This window comes from Ascaphus truei, chromosome 3 (assembly GCF_040206685.1).
Source record: "Ascaphus truei isolate aAscTru1 chromosome 3, aAscTru1.hap1, whole genome shotgun sequence".
NCBI classification, from domain to species: domain Eukaryota; kingdom Metazoa; phylum Chordata; class Amphibia; order Anura; family Ascaphidae; genus Ascaphus; species Ascaphus truei.
Window position 1 is genome coordinate 113,976,726 of NC_134485.1, and position 17,870 is coordinate 113,994,595.

The window sequence follows — 17,870 nt, forward strand, 5'->3', positions numbered from 1 at the left end:
TTGGATTTTTTTCTTTAAATTCGCCTTGATATCATAAAATTTCTTCCGACAATTCGTGCGGTCCGTGACATGATTCCCACACGAAGACACAGACAATCTTATTTGATCCCACATTTCTTTTTTGGAGGCTGAACTTGTCCGCCCTTGAAATACTGCTGCGACACACTTTATTCGAGAAAATGCCCAGTTTGTACCTGGCAGATACAGGGAATGCGCCGCTCCTCACCTCTGACAAGCCCCGTTGCGTTTGCCTTCCCAGCCACGGTTCATGCCTGGCTGACGGGGGCCTGATCTGTTAAATGATAATGATCAGGATTTAATAGGCTGCAATGCTTCGCGTGTCCACCAGATGGCATAAATTCATGAATTGTAATGCAGTATATATATATACAGTACTGTATATACACTGTATATATATATATATATATATACTGTATAACAACAACCCCTATAAGCCCTAACATACAGTACTGTACACATCGGGGGCGAGATGTGTTTGCAGCAGAGAGAGATCCGCTGCTCTCTCTCTGCGCAAACATCCGCACATTAAAAATTATTTTAAATACATTTTTATTGATAGTGTAGATGTGCAGGGGGTCTCCGGAGCTGAACCGCGTTGGTTTCAGGTCTGGGGACCCCCTGCTCCCCGAGATACAGCCCCCTTTAGGGGGTGCCGGTATCCCTCTGCTTGGTTTAAAGGGCCCGACCACGTGATCGCGGCCTGTAAACCAAGCAGAGCAGAGGGATACCAGCACCCCCTAAAGGGGCCTGTATCTCGGGGAGCAGGGGGTCCCCAGACCTGAAACCAGTGCGGTTCTGCTCTGGAGACCCTCTGCACATGTACAGTATCAATAAAACACATACAGTATACAGTATAAATAAACACTCGTTCTTTACCTTAGCGGCTATGCGCTATGGTAAAGAAGCAGCATTTCTGTATTTTAATACTATTGTACAGTGAGCAGAGGGTTCCCTGAGCCAGAAATTAATGCTCAGGGACCCCCCCTGCTCCTGCTCAATATTATTAAAAATACAGAAATGCTGCTTCATTACCATAGCGGATAGCCGCTAAGGCAATGAAGGGGTTAACCCACCGTGCCCGCTTTATTGTGTGTAGTGGGGATGGGTGAGGGGGGTATTTGGCCCTTGGTGTGAGTTTAGGACTTGCGGGGGGGTTGCGGGTGCACTTAACCCCTTCACGACCGTAGCAGTTAATACCGCTACGGTCATGAAGGGGTTAAGCCCTCCCGCTACCCCCGCAAGCCCTAAACAAGCACCGTTGGGGCTAATACCCCATTCACCCACCCCCGCTACCCACAATAAAAAAAATACACACACACAGCAGCCGCCAAAAAAAACCCTGCCCACTGTACAATATTATTAAAAATAATTATTATGTGTCTAACAATTAACTTTAATTGATAGATATTAGAGATTAATAGTTTGATATTAACACGTCACATGAGATAGGATAAAATGTCTTTGAACAATCAATGCAACGATTGACTTACCTACTAAATGCACATACAGAGAGTCATAGTGCTCCAAAATCCCTGTGACAAGAACTCTGTTTTCCTCGTGGCCGCTCCACACGTTTCTTCCGACCACGTGCAACCACAGAGCTTGGCTGCTGCTGACTGGACTCTCCTTCTTCCAATGGAAGAGACTCCAAAAGCGACCCACCACCAACCACCCCACCACCAGACACCCCAGCAGCACCAGCAATAGACACCCCAGCAGCACCAGCAACAAAGCCACCACCAGCACTCGCACTCACAGCAACACCACTTGCACTCCCAGCAACACCAGTCACACTCACAGCAACAGCACTCCCCTGAATCCTACGTTCACTCAGACGCTTACTCACACGACTACCAGTACCACTCACACCAGCATCACTCCTCCCACGCCTTTCGGCCATACCTACAGCACTCACAAAGAACACAATCGCACTGAACACTTACAAACAGAAAACAACACAAAGATGTTAACAAAACAACACAGGACAAACCGATCACAATACACAGCAACTCTCTCTGTCAATATGAAATATGCAAATCGCCCAGCTCTGTGTGTGTCTCTCTCTCTCCCAACAACACAGAGAATGAATAAAAATACACGCTGCCTTTAAATGGGCCGCTCAATCAAAAACATGCTTGCTTCGGCAGATTCATGAAAGAGTTTGCGAAACCTCGCTCTGAACTCTATAACCGTAAAGGGTTTAGGTCGCGTGCTGCCAGGGATAAACACATGGACAAAAGGGATATGTGTGTGAGAGACACACAGAAAGATCCCCACTAGGGCGCACCGCAGACCTGAGTTGTATTAGATCCTGGTCTATAAATGCGCTAGACATACAACATATAAACTTTATTGATAATTAAAAGGATTCTTAAAAACCCGGAAGCTATTGATATTGCTAAGGTGTCAGGCGTCTCAGTACAACAAAAGGTATACCTTCTAGTATGCCACTAATCACTGATACTCCTCTTGAAAAATCCCGTTGGATGAGGTATTAATATACCTTTATATATACCATATAATATGAAGAGGGAAGTCAGTTACTGGCTAGGTATACATGAGTGCGTTGCTCACTGTTAGTGAATAGATAGTGATATTTAATAGGAAGGTTGTCCCATAAATGCTGGTATAGGGATGCACCTAGTCTGTGAGTATTGGAGTCTAGGAAAAACTCTTGACATGTGCTGTGTAGATATAGTGCTAGTATCTAGACAGCCATACCACTTCAAAACATGCGTGGGTAAGTATGCGTACAAAGAATCACGCTATATCTATCAGACTCCACTTGATGATGGTTTGTTACTCCCAGCTGTTATTCCAGATGTTAATACTCTGAAGTGTATCTACAGATGCTGCTCCCTGACACACAACATTGCGTATTGTATTTGGCAGGTACGTAATATGGCATAAGAAGTACGTTGTCACTCACATAAGAGCCACTATATAGTCACGTTGTTGGAGATTTTCCATGTAGTAATACCAGAGTGTATGCTTGTGTGGTGTAACTGCTGCAGCTTAGACACACAATATGTGTTCTTGTCTAAGCTGTGGTGATGGATCAAACAGTGTGGTCAATAGTTTATGTCACCATATCCTTTGTATGATCATACATCCATCTGTGCAGTGGAGTGTGACCTTAGTCACGTGTTAGTAATGCCCACAAGATAGCAGGATTGGTACACGATTCGATATTGTTGTGTAAACAAAGTGAGTATCTCCCTGCAGCTATGTTGATGTATTACAGTGGTATACTGGCACTAGTTAATGTCAACGTGTAACCATGGCCGTCAGTTGTAGCCGTGCAGCTTAATCATCCTATGGAGACCGCACACCAAATACCAGCTATACAGACGTCAGTGCTGGCTTTATTTATATAACATATGGTGTAACACACAGTGGTATAGCGGTGTGAGGACGCGCGGCTATGTTAGCATGTGGGTGGCCTCCCGCAGGATAGCGTTATTCATATACCGATCAATATTTATTGCAGGAAAACCCATCACTTTTACTGAGAGTAGTAGCAAAGTTCTTAGAGTAGCTTCATATAAAACGTAACATAATTTAACCCGACGTGACGGGGACCCCAGATGAAGTCGCAGTAGGCGACGAAACGGACGTCACATCCGTTTAAATTATGTTACGTTTTATATGAAGCTACTCTGAGAACTTTGCTACTACTCTCAGTAAAAGTGATGGGTTTGCTATACACAAAGAAAAACCCGCACAGCTGATGCTAACCACAGTGAGGTGCTGACTGGATGGAGACTGATTGTATCATATGGGAGAAAAAAGAACCCAGTCTTCCAGCACTCAATCACAACAAATGTAGAATTGTAAATTTAAAATACTTTATTAATAACCAAGAATAAAAAAAGGGGTGTTAAAACGTAATTAAACGGTGTATTACAACAGCACGTGACTGTGTCCAATTATAACCCACCTAGGGCTGGGTGGGTGGATGTAGTAATAAAATCCCTTATAGATATTCGGGATTTAGACTGCTATATGTTATAGCTTCCTAAAAGGTATAGGAGAGGAGCCTATAAAAACTCACCCAGAAGATATTGTCAATGTTAGTGTATCCGGGCATGTGGTGCACACTCAGATGATACACTAATGGTGCAAATGTTCTGTAGTATAGTATGCAAGGTCAGACCGTATCCACCCCTATTGTGAGAATAAACTGCTTCCTGCGTGGTATCTCCAGCGTAATCGGCGCTAGGTCTATTGCGGAATCATATTATGCCCACATAGTAAAGTAAAACACAGGCTTAAAGGCAAATATTTAGGTGAGGTATATATTAGCATTCATCAGGTATATAGTTTATTTTTCATACTGCAGAGTGTTGATTAATATAGAGACACCATAGGTGGCATTGATAGTGCCGTGGTGTTTCTAGGTGTGCTGTAAACCCTAAGGGCTCACCTATGGTACTGTCAGTGAGGTGTAGGTGGTCTTAACTCAGTATAGAACTCTGTGTGTATTGTAATTGCCTGTTGAAGCAACCTCCACTGTGTTTGTGGTTGCTGCAGCTGAGATCAGCACTGGTTAAATGGGGCTAATAAATACACATAGCAGCTGACAGAATCTATGAATCTACTAAGCAGATAAACACACTGACGAAATGCTAACAGTACCAACTAATAGGGTGTATGTGGGGTTAATGATGGGATGGATTCAGTGTACAATCACCCCACCCCCCTTCCCTGTATAGCAGCTATATACCTAATGCCAGTTTATAGAGGGGCCGGTCTAACTATAAATCGCATAGTCCCCTATATCAGCGCTGATCTTGGTTATATCAGCGCTGATATGTTCGAGGACATGCCTGTCTGTAGGTGAGTTGAATAAACCCCTAGAGGTAGGAGGATCACGCTGTATGGTTACAAAGCGCGATCCCGGCTTAACATGCACGTCGGGGGAAGCCGCAAATCTCTCAACGCGGATCAACATCCATCTGCTGTTGAATTTCAATGAACTGGCTTCCGGCGTGTGCAGGAGAAGATTGCCGAGGTAGGAGGATCACGCTGTATGGTTACAAAGCGCGATCCCAGCTGAACATGCACGTCGGGGGAAGCCGCAAATCTCTTAACGCGGATCAATATCCCTCTGCTGTTAAATTTAAATGAACTGGCTTCCCGCGTGTGCAGGAGAAAAATGCCGACGCGCGCGTTTCACGTAGTGAACGCTTCTTCAGGGCACGTAGGGGGAGGTCCCTGCGTGTGGAGGCAAGTTTATATAGCCAACGTGAGAGTGCCTGTTCTTACACTTAACCCCTTCGTTACTGCTGATTGACGGATACAATATCCCATTGCCATAGATGCACTATATGTGGTCTGCAGACTAGTAACTGCCTTATTGCCAGATTCAATATGCCCATTAGGCCGTTGCATAAGTGGCAAACTAATTACAACTTTTGTAATGGGCTGAATGGCTATGGCTGCAATACTAGTAATATATGTGATGTATTACTGTTGTATTTACTCACAGAGGCTGGGGTGTTCGTGTTGTAAATTTTTATATTCATGGTGAAGAGTGATGGTTGGTCACCAATAATGAAGGTAAGTCTATGATTCTAGATCATACCAAATGCAAATACACTGTATTCCATTGATTGAAATAAAATGAAATAAACTAAAAGCACACTATGTCATTGTTTTATTTGTTTGTACTCAATTCATTGTCAGAATGTAGGTGTATGATGGCTTCTGAGTGGCTGTCAATATACTGCAAATAGTGCAGGGGAAAAGGAACATGGGGGTTGTTTTATGCTTTCCGTTCAAATTAGTGGGTACGGTGTTATAAGTATAATTCCTGGGTTTGAATACAGGAATGTTCGGGATTCGTTTCTGAAAGTGGGGTTGGTAACAGGGGATAAGGGATTTATATGAAGGGGCTAAACACGAAGCCCTCATTGAGTCCAAGTGGATTTAGTGTTCCCAAAGTATAAATCCACCTAGCTTCGATCTTTAATAGCTCATTGTCCCAATCCCCACGTCTTATTCCTGGAGAGAATTGATCTATCCCCATGAAGGTCATGGCTTTGAGGTCTCCAGGTTGGCACCTGTTGGCATGATTGGCCACTGGAGTATCTAACTTATTCCGGATAGAGCCCACATGTTCAAGTATCCGTATTTTTAGTGGGCGGCGGGTTTTGCCCACGTACTTTTTCCCACATTTGCATGTTCCCATGTAAATTACTCCCAATGTATTGCAGTTGATAAATTTGCGTATATCGAAATGCTTCCTGTTATTGTGATTACTGAAGGTTTTAGAAACTGTCATATACTGACAAGCCTTGCATCTTTGGCAATGGTAGTTGCCGTTTATACGGGGTGGTAGCCAGGTGGCCCTTGGTGTTGCCACATTATAGTGGCTATGGACCAGATGGTCTCTCAGGTTTTTGGCACGTCTGCTGACCATTGCTGGAAAAGTTGGTATGGAATCGCATAAGTCTTCATCCGCCCTTAGTATGTGCCAGTATTTCTGTAGGACTTCCCTAGCCACCTTCCATTGTTTGTTGAAGGTGCCTATGAATCTTACTGTTCTTTGTTCTGGCTGTGTTGTTTTATCCATAACCAGTTCCGATCTGGCTTTATGCTTTGCCCATTTATATGCTCTTTTAATTGTTGTTTGACTGTATCCCCTTTCAGTGAACCTTTCCTTCATGTCCCTCGCCTTTTCCTCGAAATCTTCATCCTTACTGCAGTTTCTTCTTAAGCGAAGAAACTGCCCCACTGGTATCCCCCTGATGAGGGATTTGGGGTGATGACTGCTGGCTAGGAGTATGCTGTTTGTGGCTGTCTTTTTACGATATATAGTCGTTTCAAGATTGCCATTGTCATCCTTCGTGATCAGTAGATCAAGGAAGCAAATTTGTTTAGGGCTGTGTTCAAGAGTCAGGCGGAGGTTGAGGTCATTTTTGTTGAGAATTTCAATGAAGTCTTTCAACATGGCCTCAGTCCCGCGCCACACTATCAGCACGTCGTCAATGAAACACAACCACATTTCCACAAAGATGGTTAGATATTTCAATTCCTCAGAGAAGACTATCTCTGATTCCCACCATCCCAGATACAGGTTTGCATACGTAGGGGCACATTTAGTGCCCATAGCCGTGCCCTGTATCTGGTGGTAGATGGTTTTGTTGAACCAGAAATAGTTTCTTTTAAGAACGAATTGTAGTAATTCCACTGTGAAGCTATTATGTTTATGGTGGTGTTGACTGCGTGTGCTGAGGAAGTGGTTGACTGCCTGTATTCCCTGATCATGCCTGATGCTGGAATACAATCCCTCTACATCCAAAGTAACCAGAATACAGTCATGTGCCACTGATATGCCGTCCAGCTTAGTAAGAACATCTTTAGTGTCCTTAATAAATGACGGCAGGGTGGTGACAAAGGGCCTTAGAATCTTATCCACATAGGCACTTGCTTTCTCTGTAAGGTTTCCAATTCCAGAGACTATGGGTCTGCCTGGGGGTGGTTGTTTGTTCTTATGTACCTTGGGAAGGCTATAGAATGTGGCGATTTTGGGTGTGCGAACCAGTATATAATTGTATTCTTTCTCTGAGATGAGCTTCGAAGACAGTCCCCCATTTAGGATACTGATCAATTCTTTAGTGAATCTCTGAGTGGGGTCTGTCTGGAGAATCTCATAACAGGTCCGATCCGACAGGATTCTGATGTTTTCTTTCTCATAGTCTTCAGATCTTAAAATGACAAGGTTTCCACCCTTGTCTGATGGTTTGATCACAATGTCTTTAGCAGTGGCTAATTCTTCAAGGGCTAGAGTCTCATCTGCACTCATATTGTCAAGTTGTTTTGTCCTCGGTAGAGATTCAAGATCTTTAGTAACTAAATTTACAAAGGTATCAATATGGGCATATTGTTCCCCATAAGGCATAAATTTAGACTTTGGTCTGAGGTCAGTAAAAGGACCTTCGCCCGGAATTCTGTCAGATTCTGCCTGTAAGGATAAAAGATCCTCAATGGCTTCGGTTTCCCTTATGTCAGGTATTGGGGCCCCCTCCCGATTCGCCAGTCTCCTATCTCTTGATCTGTACATTTTGTGTAATTTGAGTTTTCGTGCAAATAGGTTCACGTCTTTAACCCACTCAAATGTGTTTAGATTATTGGACGGCGAAAAGGACAGGCCTCGTTTCAAGACTCGTATATGATTTTCATTGAGGATTTTATCAGTTAGGTTTATAATTTGAAGCTCATCCCTTCCTAATATCCCTGGTAACCTCTCCCTTTCTTGTTTCTGGGTTTGTTTCTGGAAGTACTCATATTCCCGCTTCTTAGAGCCCATACCTTTCCCTCTCCTGGTTTTTCTTTTTCCCTCTCTTTTTCTTTTGGTCGTGTTTCTACCGACTGTCTCTGCTCTAAAAAAGAAACCTGGGGTAGGTAATGTGCAATTGAGGACCTGCGTCCTGGTGTATTACTTTCTGAGGTTGTTGGTCTCTCCTCCTCACTTTCAGATATCTCCCACTCTGTTGAGGACTCCTTTATATTAGATTTGGGTTTGGTTTGTTTACGGCCTTTAGATGTAAATTTATATCTATAAATCTTCCCTGTTTGATAGTCTTCAGTGTCTCTCATAAATTTCTTGTGTTTTCGGTCCTTTAGGTCACTTGTAAATTTATCTATGTTGTTTTTTAGACGGCCTTCTAGATCAGTGAACTTATCATTGGTTTTCCATACTTCTACTTTGGTCAGTAAAGTATCAAGTTCAGAGTTGGTCTGTTTGAGTTTTCTTTTTGATAGGTGATCAATAGTTCCATTAACAAAATCGAGCATTGATTAAGTACTAACTCCCAAGATCTGGTAAAGTCTTCATCTACTATGTCATACGCTGGTGCAATATTAGCCCTTAGACCTCTAGGGGTAAATCCTGCCTTGAGATATTTCTCAAAGCTAAATATTTCCCACCAGGATTTCCTCTGGGCTTTGTAGACTTTATCCAGTTCTCTAAAGAAGTCACTTACAGTAGCGACATTGTTTATTGCAGTAAAAACCGCCGGCTGCATGCGGCTGGGAAGCGGGTAGCCGCGGCGCGTGGCGGCACACTGTGACGTCACAGTAACATGCGCGCCCGGCTTCCCCGTCTTCCCCGGCTTCCCCGGCTTCCCCGACACCCCTGGAGATAAAATGAAGGTAAGCGGGGGTGCGGGGAAGCAGAGGGGCAGTGTTGTACTGTTTATTGCTGAAGTTTTAAACTTAAATTGCGCGCGAAGCGGAGGGGGGGTGCGTGGGGGAAACGCGGCGGCGCGCGGTTGTTACTGGCGGCAGCTGGGGTAGATCTCGGCGTGCCGCCGTGATTTAGTGCAATAAACAATGTCGGTGCTGTATGTTTGGTGTAGATGAGGATTCTGGGGCTACATAGTCTGTTGAAAACATTCGTTCCGCCTCTGCCTGCCATTCATTAAAGTCAGTTGTGTTTGATAAGAAACCAGACATAGGGCCTCATGCAGTAAGCGTTGATAAGGGAATTATCACCATTTTATAGCCAAAATTGGGTTTGAGATTCAGTAAGCGCCGATAAGTGCTTGATTTCGCCAGGTTTCGGAGCCGATTATTTTGTTATGGCCAGTCGGCTGCCGATAAGCCTGTTTTCGCCACTGATCGCCACTTTTTTAAATCGGCTGGATTCAACAAAAAAAAACAGCTTATCGGGGCTGATCGGCACTACGAAATTGAGATGTTATGGCCGATTTCTCCCGCCAACTAAAGTTGGCAGTTTGGACGGGAGAACGATCGCTAAGGCTGCCGGAACGGCACTTAGAAAAAAAAAATCTTCTGTACATCAATGGAGTCAATGGAGCGGGGACGTATAACAGTATAGTACTGTTTACGTTTCATTGCTCACAATACAAACGTCATTTGCATTACAGTGTGGGGGGCATTCCCTGCATTGTGTCACGGCTGACGTGTATTATTTGCATAACATTATACTTTTACATGTTTGCAGCATTTGCGGGTCACATTACTCATCATGTGATGATGTGGCAAGGGAAAATACTATACTCAACTCTTAAAGGAGAACCTCACATCATAGCACACATTTTACTGCATTGATCGACAATTGTTTACATGATGTTACACATGTCACACATGTCACACATACACCGTATATTCATGTTCCTTTACATTACACAATGCTTGTAAAGTGTCACGCATCTTTAAACGTTCATGTACATCTAAATTCTCATGTTTACATCTACGTTTGGTCCTCCCTATTTTCATGACGTCACTTATTGGACGCTCAATCACATTGCATGTTTACATTGTAACCGTAGCATTACAAGCACTTCAACCTAACTTATACACACATGTACAGTAATTCATCATTGGGACACCTTGTTAACTCATTCTATACCAACTATCCTCCTTACAGAAATGCATGCATATGCACACGACTATTCATTGTTGGCAACATGTCACAATAACATGGCTAATTACACATGTTACACAAAACTTTTCCCACATCAATCTCAGCCTTTTTGTCTCATTACATGACTGACTCTTGCGTTCACAAGTTTTACATGCATTGCACATGCAACTATTTATTTGCAAGCAATGTTTCTACAAAGCATCACGTCACATCATTGGCAAATATCATCATTCCCTGCAGAATACACACAACAACTGCACACAGCTTGCCACACAAGTACTTTATTATGTTCATGTAAAACCTTGCATTTTACTATGTCACCTGACATCATTATACCTATTTAAAGGACGCCCATTACCTGCTCATTCACAGCTACTCATTTCAAAATGTTGAGATTGTTTAGGAGACGGAGGAACATTCTTTTCTATGACATGCTTGATGATGAAGACAATCATATAGGGCAAGGGAGGGACACACCGAGGGACAGTGACAGGGACAGTCACGCGGATACGACAGGGACAGGGAGAGGGACAGGCCGAGGGACAGGGAGAGGGACAGGAGATCAGAGGAGAAGACAGAGGAGACAAGTTGTGCCTCGTCCGCGTCTGTACAGGGAGAGAACCCTGTTAGATGGGATGAGTGAGGAGGAGATTGTAAGTCGCTATCGTTTGAGTTCAGCAGCAATCTTAGCTCTTTATCAGGAGATAAGGGGAGATTTAGATTTTTTCACAGCCAGAGGTCGTGCAGTCCCTGGGCTTGTTAAAATGCTGTGCTCATTACATTATCTTGCTTCCGCGTCATACCAGACAACTGTGGGCATAGTGGGCGGGGTCTCGCAATCTACATTCTCGCGGGCCTTGACCCAGTTTCTCTATGCACTCAATAGACGCGCTAGGAATTATATTCATTTTCCTACAGAGGCGACAGAGTGGCTGGAAGTCAGGACTGGCTTTTATAATATAGCAGGGATACCATGTGTGCTGGGTGCAATCGATTGCACACATGTTGCTTTGATTGCACCTAGTCAGAGTGAGCATGTGTACCGCAATCGGAAGCACTACCATTCACTCAATGTACAGGTGGTATGTGATGCCACGATGAGGATAATGCATGTGGTACCCAAATTCCCTGGTTCCAGTCACGATTCCTCTATCCTGAGGAACTCTTCAGTCTTCCATGCGTTCGAAGAGGGACCTTTTGAATATGGTTGGCTGCTGGGTGAGTACACATTTACATGTTATAACACAAAACACATTTTTATTTAGGAATGTTGGCATTGTAGAATTTGATCACTAATGTAAGCTTATGTGTGCTCCATTCATTATAGGTGACTCAGGATACGGAATTAGGCCGTGGCTCTTGACTCCGGTGCTAAACCCTCAAACTGAAGCAGAGGAGAGGTACAATGCAGCCCATATATCTACAAGATCTGTTATAGAGAGGACATTTGGCCTACTCAAGACCAGATTTAGGTGTCTGGACAGAACTGGTGGGGCTCTTCTATACAAGCCTCAAAAAGTCTCTGATATTATCCTTGCCTGTTGCATTTTGCACAATGTTGCACTCAGGCACAATGTACAATCAGACCTAGCTGAGCCTTTGGTAGACGAGCATCCCACCCATGTAGCTGCTGAAAATGAACAAACAGCCAGTGGTGGCCAGACACGCCAGAATCTCATCAATTCATTTTTTTCTTGTAAGTAAAAACATATATGTTCCAAGTTCTACTTTTATAGTTTTATTATGTTATATTAACAATAATTTTTTTTTATATAACCTTCTGTTAGGACACAGATGAATATGGGTTGCACACCTTTCTTTTCTCTGCTGTGTGCACAAAGGGATGTGGCACCGGTATGTTATTGTTGCACAGGTTATATAATCCCTCTTCAATTGTACTTTAGTTGTGTGTATGTGAATACAACTGGGGTAACAAAGCACTAATATTTTAGCATTGTGTTGTTCCTTATGCTAACACAATACACATATTATGCCCATACTCATTCATGCTTCTAGTATGCTTACATACAATGTTATTGGTGCAGTGTAACATGTACATCCATATGATGTGTACACCAGGCTCATTTACATTTTGAATGTCATTAAATATACATGGTGTTGCACATTTAACACCAAATACACACTTTGATGTGTTGTTTACGGTACTGAAGATGGCATGTCAATGTTTGCAATTTATATATTGTTCCTTTGCATTATAGGTATATTTGCAGTATGACTGATCATGGTATGTATATTTGCTGACATCTCTCATAAGATGTGGCTACCTCAATCTTCCTATAATTATTTGAACTAAAAACCCAACATATTGGTTTAAACACAAATGTAACATATATGTACTTTCTGTATCATGTATATGCATTTAGCTACTCTTGAGGTTTCATGTGCATTGTATTACAAAATGATTACTCACATTTCATCACATTTTATATATGTTTCCTTATAATTTCCATTAATGTAATATAGAGGTGTTTGGAGAAAAGGGGATAACTGTACTTATTTGTTTACTTACGGGACCACATTCATCACTAGCATAGACACACTTTTTAAGACAACTGTTTGTGTCTCTATCAATTGGTGTAGGATCCATGTATAACACCGACAAATGATAACACCAGCTTTATTATGGTAGCTTATATCATCATATTGACTATACTATGTATTTTTAAACGATTAATAAACACCGTAAACTATAGTTAGTTAGGTTAATGAAATATACACAGAAACGTACTTCATAACATGATGGTGATGTCATATTCAGAACATCATGCATTGGAGGGGACCATAACATCTGGCCAGTAACATTATTTGCTACAGTCCCAAACCATTTTATCTACATACCCATGTAACAAGAGATTTTAAATATAAATGGCTACTTGGTTGTAAGTGTCCTTTACATTGGGAGAAGGAGTGGCTCAGTGAGTAAAGACACACACTGGCACTGATAGTTTGAAGCAGGGGAGTCTGGTTCAATTCCCGGTGTGGGCTCCTTGTGACCTTGGCCAAGTCACTTTATCTCCCTGTGCCTCATGCGGCAAAAAAACATTAGTACGTTCCACGGGCCAGGGACCTCAGGCTGAAACATGTGTCTGTAAATCGCTGCGTACAACTAGCAGCCCTATACATGAACATGCTCATATTATTATTATTATTATTGTTACATAGTTTCGACAGTCATACGTTCCATTACACAATAGAATACACAAATGTGTTAGCAGAGTGGGAATGGTTGTTATATAAAAAACACACCATGTCATAAAATGTTAGTAGTCATTAAAGAACACTCAAGAAAAATTCAAGAGGCACTATTTTGCAACATCATTATGTTAATTAAGTGCTTATGCAATATAGGCATAAGGGTATCACTTTTTTAATTGTTTGTTAATAAGCGCTGCAAGCAATATAAAATTAGTTCCATATGTAGTATAGTAGTCGGTGGCTCCTCCTCACAATCATCTCATATAAAGGTAGACTCTTCTGAAATCATACATTGATCCGATTGTATCTTCCCCGACATCTCTGAAATACAGCAAACACATGATGGTCAAAGATGGCACCTTACTATATATGTATCCGTGACAACGCGTTACACAGCTCTATATGATTGTGTACATACACACGTCACTCATTTATATGTTACAACTACAAGTGTACATCAGTATGTAATTTTTATTATCATTTGTAGCAGCCATAACTATGTATATGAAGTGAACGTTGCCTGTATACTGAAAAATGTGCGCGCACATCTTAGTGTGCGCACGCACTTCACGCTTGGCTCCACTAACTGTTAGCGCATGCGCAAAACAAAGCGAACGTTGTGCGTTCAATACATGTAGAAAATACCAGTAAACATCACATCTTTATTTCAAATACAATGAAGATGAAACTAAAATCATTCTAAATGAGTACATCTGTATTCTTTTAAACCAGACGTGTTTGGACAGAAAGGACGGCCGATAACACAATGCGCAAATGCAATACGTGTGACGTCATGTTAAGCCAGCGTGAAACGCACGCTAACACTCCTCCCACTCAATTAACATTCGGCTAACGCCCAGGGTACGCCTACAAACACTGAGCCGCACGCATCACACACTGCAGTTACCGTTACTATAACAAAACATGACAGCCAATAGGCTTTGAGGCGCGCACGTCGCTTGGGGGCGGGACTTACATCCGTAATCCTTTTTAAGGACGCCTTGGCCCATGACAAGGGTCCCACGTCATACGTGGTGGACCCGGTTTTCAATGTTGTAGATGTTGCATGATAACAAAACAGGTATGTGTTAGAGTTATGGAAAAATGTTGCTAATATGTTTAAAGGGATAGGAAAGTACGTATATGTATACCGTCAGCAATGTGTACTACTCTTTCAGGTTCTACTATATTGTATTAGGAAACAATTTGTTTGTGATCGCTACATGTTATGCAGTCTGCAATGTTACGCTGTATCCACGCATTGAACGGGAAAATGGTGGTTACAAAAAAAAAAAAAATTTAAACGCAGAGTAAACGCATAACGATTGTTATATTTACCATTCTTCTAGAATTAACTCTTCGCCTGGCTGCAACTGGTCGCTCCAGAAATGCAAGGCATTTTCATCCACGCTTGACCCAACCGCTGAATCCAGTATGACACATATCTCCTCCAGGATGCGCTCATAGGAATCGCCACTGCTTTCTTCAAATAATTGGTCGGGAGGTAGGTTCATTTCTTCGGGTTCCCATTCCAATGCATTTTCAGCTGAAAGGCTTGGTACATAATCATAGTACTTTTGTTCTTGTACAATGTGGGTTTCAGGAATGGAGGCTGCAGATATTGCAGCACGTATCGATTCAAACGGATCAGTAGTAGCGGATACATTGCTATTGCCATTAGGAATAAATATGCCTTTCACGACAATATAAGTGCCGTCTTTCAGGAGAAATTGTTTTTCCGGGGCAATCTTCCAGAAACCATAGGTGTGTTGTAGCTTATCCTGGTCACGTTCAAAAAAGTCATTACTTGATAAAGTGAATCTTATTGAGGAATTAAAATTCCGTGCATGCTTACGGTCTTGGTAATAAGGATATTTTGCTCGAATGAAATCATCGATTTGGCGTGTGCTTGCTTTCTGTCCGCGACTGTTCAAGATGGCTTCACAGATCATGTACTTATACCCTAAAAGGGGATTAATATTGTTAACGAATTCATCAGCCATGTCTGAGTAGCACAAAAGCTGTGTGCAGGTCTGTGTTATTTGCTCATCAAAATGAATGTGCTGAATGGCTAACAAACTCCTGTTTTTCCTTGTCAAGGTCAACAAAACTAACTACTTTGACTCCTTATTTCAAACGCCAATTGGATTTGTTTGTCTAATTGGGTTAACAGTTGTGGTTTGTGATATGGGACTGTGGGAGAAACATTTCTCCTTCTTTTATCTCGTTTGTGAAAAACATCCCTAGAATTTGAATGCGTTCACATAGTGTTTTTTTGAAAACTAACAAAGACCACTGTGTGAAAATATTTCTTAGCCAGGCATATCAGTACAAACACACACCTGCAAAAAGAAATGTTTTTTCCCCGCTTACATTTCTGTGTGTATGTGAAAGTCTGGTTAACTCCCTGTCTGCATGAGTTTAAATACGTGTGTATATATATATATCTAAATATATCTCTCTTATAAAAATATATATATTTATATATTATATTTTATTTTTTTTAATATTGCAGGAGTACACACAACATTGATGGCAGTAAGTATACCTTGTATGAAACCTATTTAAATGGTGAGAAACATGATTGAATGAAGTAATAAACATTTGTTTAAGCACAATACTGTTAGAGTCTCATACTTAGGATATTTCTCAAACATTATGCCTGTATTATTAAAATAGTGTGCTTTCACAAGGAAGCATGAAGTGTATTAGTTTGTAAAATACATGTATACCAGTTTATATAGTACTATATATATATATATATATATATATATATATATATATATATACACACACACACACACACACACACACACACACACACACACACACACACACACACACACACACACACACACACACACACACACACACACACACACACACACACACACACACACACACACACACACACACACACACACACACACACTCAGTGTGTGTGTATATATATTTTTATACATTCTGAGATGTTATTGAAACAAGAACACACAAATGATTAAAGGACAAAATTAGAATGCCCAAGCAAGGCAAAGGTAAGTAATAATTTACATATAATCCTGCTGTACACGTACAAGAAAGATGTTTGCAGTTACTTAGGTGTTTTTATAAATGCATGTGACTAATATGCATATGCAATTCTTACATCAATTAACACACCCAAATGCAATGTTTTGCTGCAAAGTCAATGGCAGCTTCTCTAAACTTTGCAACTGGTTCCAGGTGGACCATTACTGAACAGACGATTAATACATAAATATTTATAACACTATTCATTAATTGAGTGTTAACATTTCCAAAACTTCACGTGTACAAGAACATACTTGAAAGTTTGGAAACAACACAGTCATCAGCATACATACAATAGTAATTAGATAATGTGAAGTCAACAAAACAAGGCCATAGACATATTTTCTGAATTATAACATTTATTTTTTTTGTTCCTTTTGCGAGCGAGTAACAGGCCTGCTTGTTGTCTCTTGAATTTTCCTTTTTCTTTTGCCACCAACTTTAGGCACAGCAGAGCCACTTTGAGTGGCCTCTGGCACTTCACGGGCAGGGCTTGTGGGCAGTGACTCACCTACAGGGCTTTTGGGCAGTGACTGTTCACCTACGGGGCTTGTGGCCAGTGACTCACCTACAGGGCTTGTGGCCAGTGATTCACCTACAGGGCTTTTGGCCAGTGATTCACCTACTGCACCGACACACTTTATTCGAGCAAATACCCTGTATGTACCTGGCAGATACCTGGAATGCGCCGCTCCTCACCTCTGACAAGCCCCGTTGCGTTTGCCTTCCCAGCCTGGGTTCATGCCTGGCTGACGGGCGGCTGATCTGTTAAATGATAATGATTAGGATTTAATAGGCTGAAATGCTTTGCGTGTCTACCAGATGGCATAAATTCATGAATTGTAATGCAGTATATATATATATATACTGTGCAGTATTGCAGCCAGCGGGAATAAAATGCTTCAATCCCTGCCTGGAAAATACCTCAATGCACTCGGGCAGAAAACCGTCACAAACCTCAATACACCCGGGTATACCCGAATTCGTGGGACTAGCCGAGCTCGAATAAAGTGTGTCGCCAGTGTACAGGGCTTTTGGCCAGTGATTCACCTACAGGGCTTTTGGGTAGTGACTGTGAGCAAGTTGGTAGACACTGCACAAGTGATGGTTGGTCTGTTTCATGTGTGTCTTTTGTTGTTTTTGACCAAAAACTGGTCAGTAGTAACTG

The 17,870-nt window shown here is 41.9% G+C and overlaps 1 long non-coding RNA gene across 1 annotated transcript; it reads left to right on the forward strand.

Moving 5' to 3' along the window:
• Positions 1 to 12,200: 12,200 nt before the first annotated feature.
• LOC142490960 (uncharacterized) lies at positions 12,201 to 15,147 on the forward strand. The gene is made up of 3 exons (XR_012800181.1): positions 12,201 to 12,271; positions 12,637 to 12,662; positions 14,983 to 15,147. It is a non-coding gene; the product is annotated as an uncharacterized LOC142490960 (long non-coding RNA).
• The last annotated feature ends 2,723 nt before the right edge of the window (positions 15,148 to 17,870 follow it).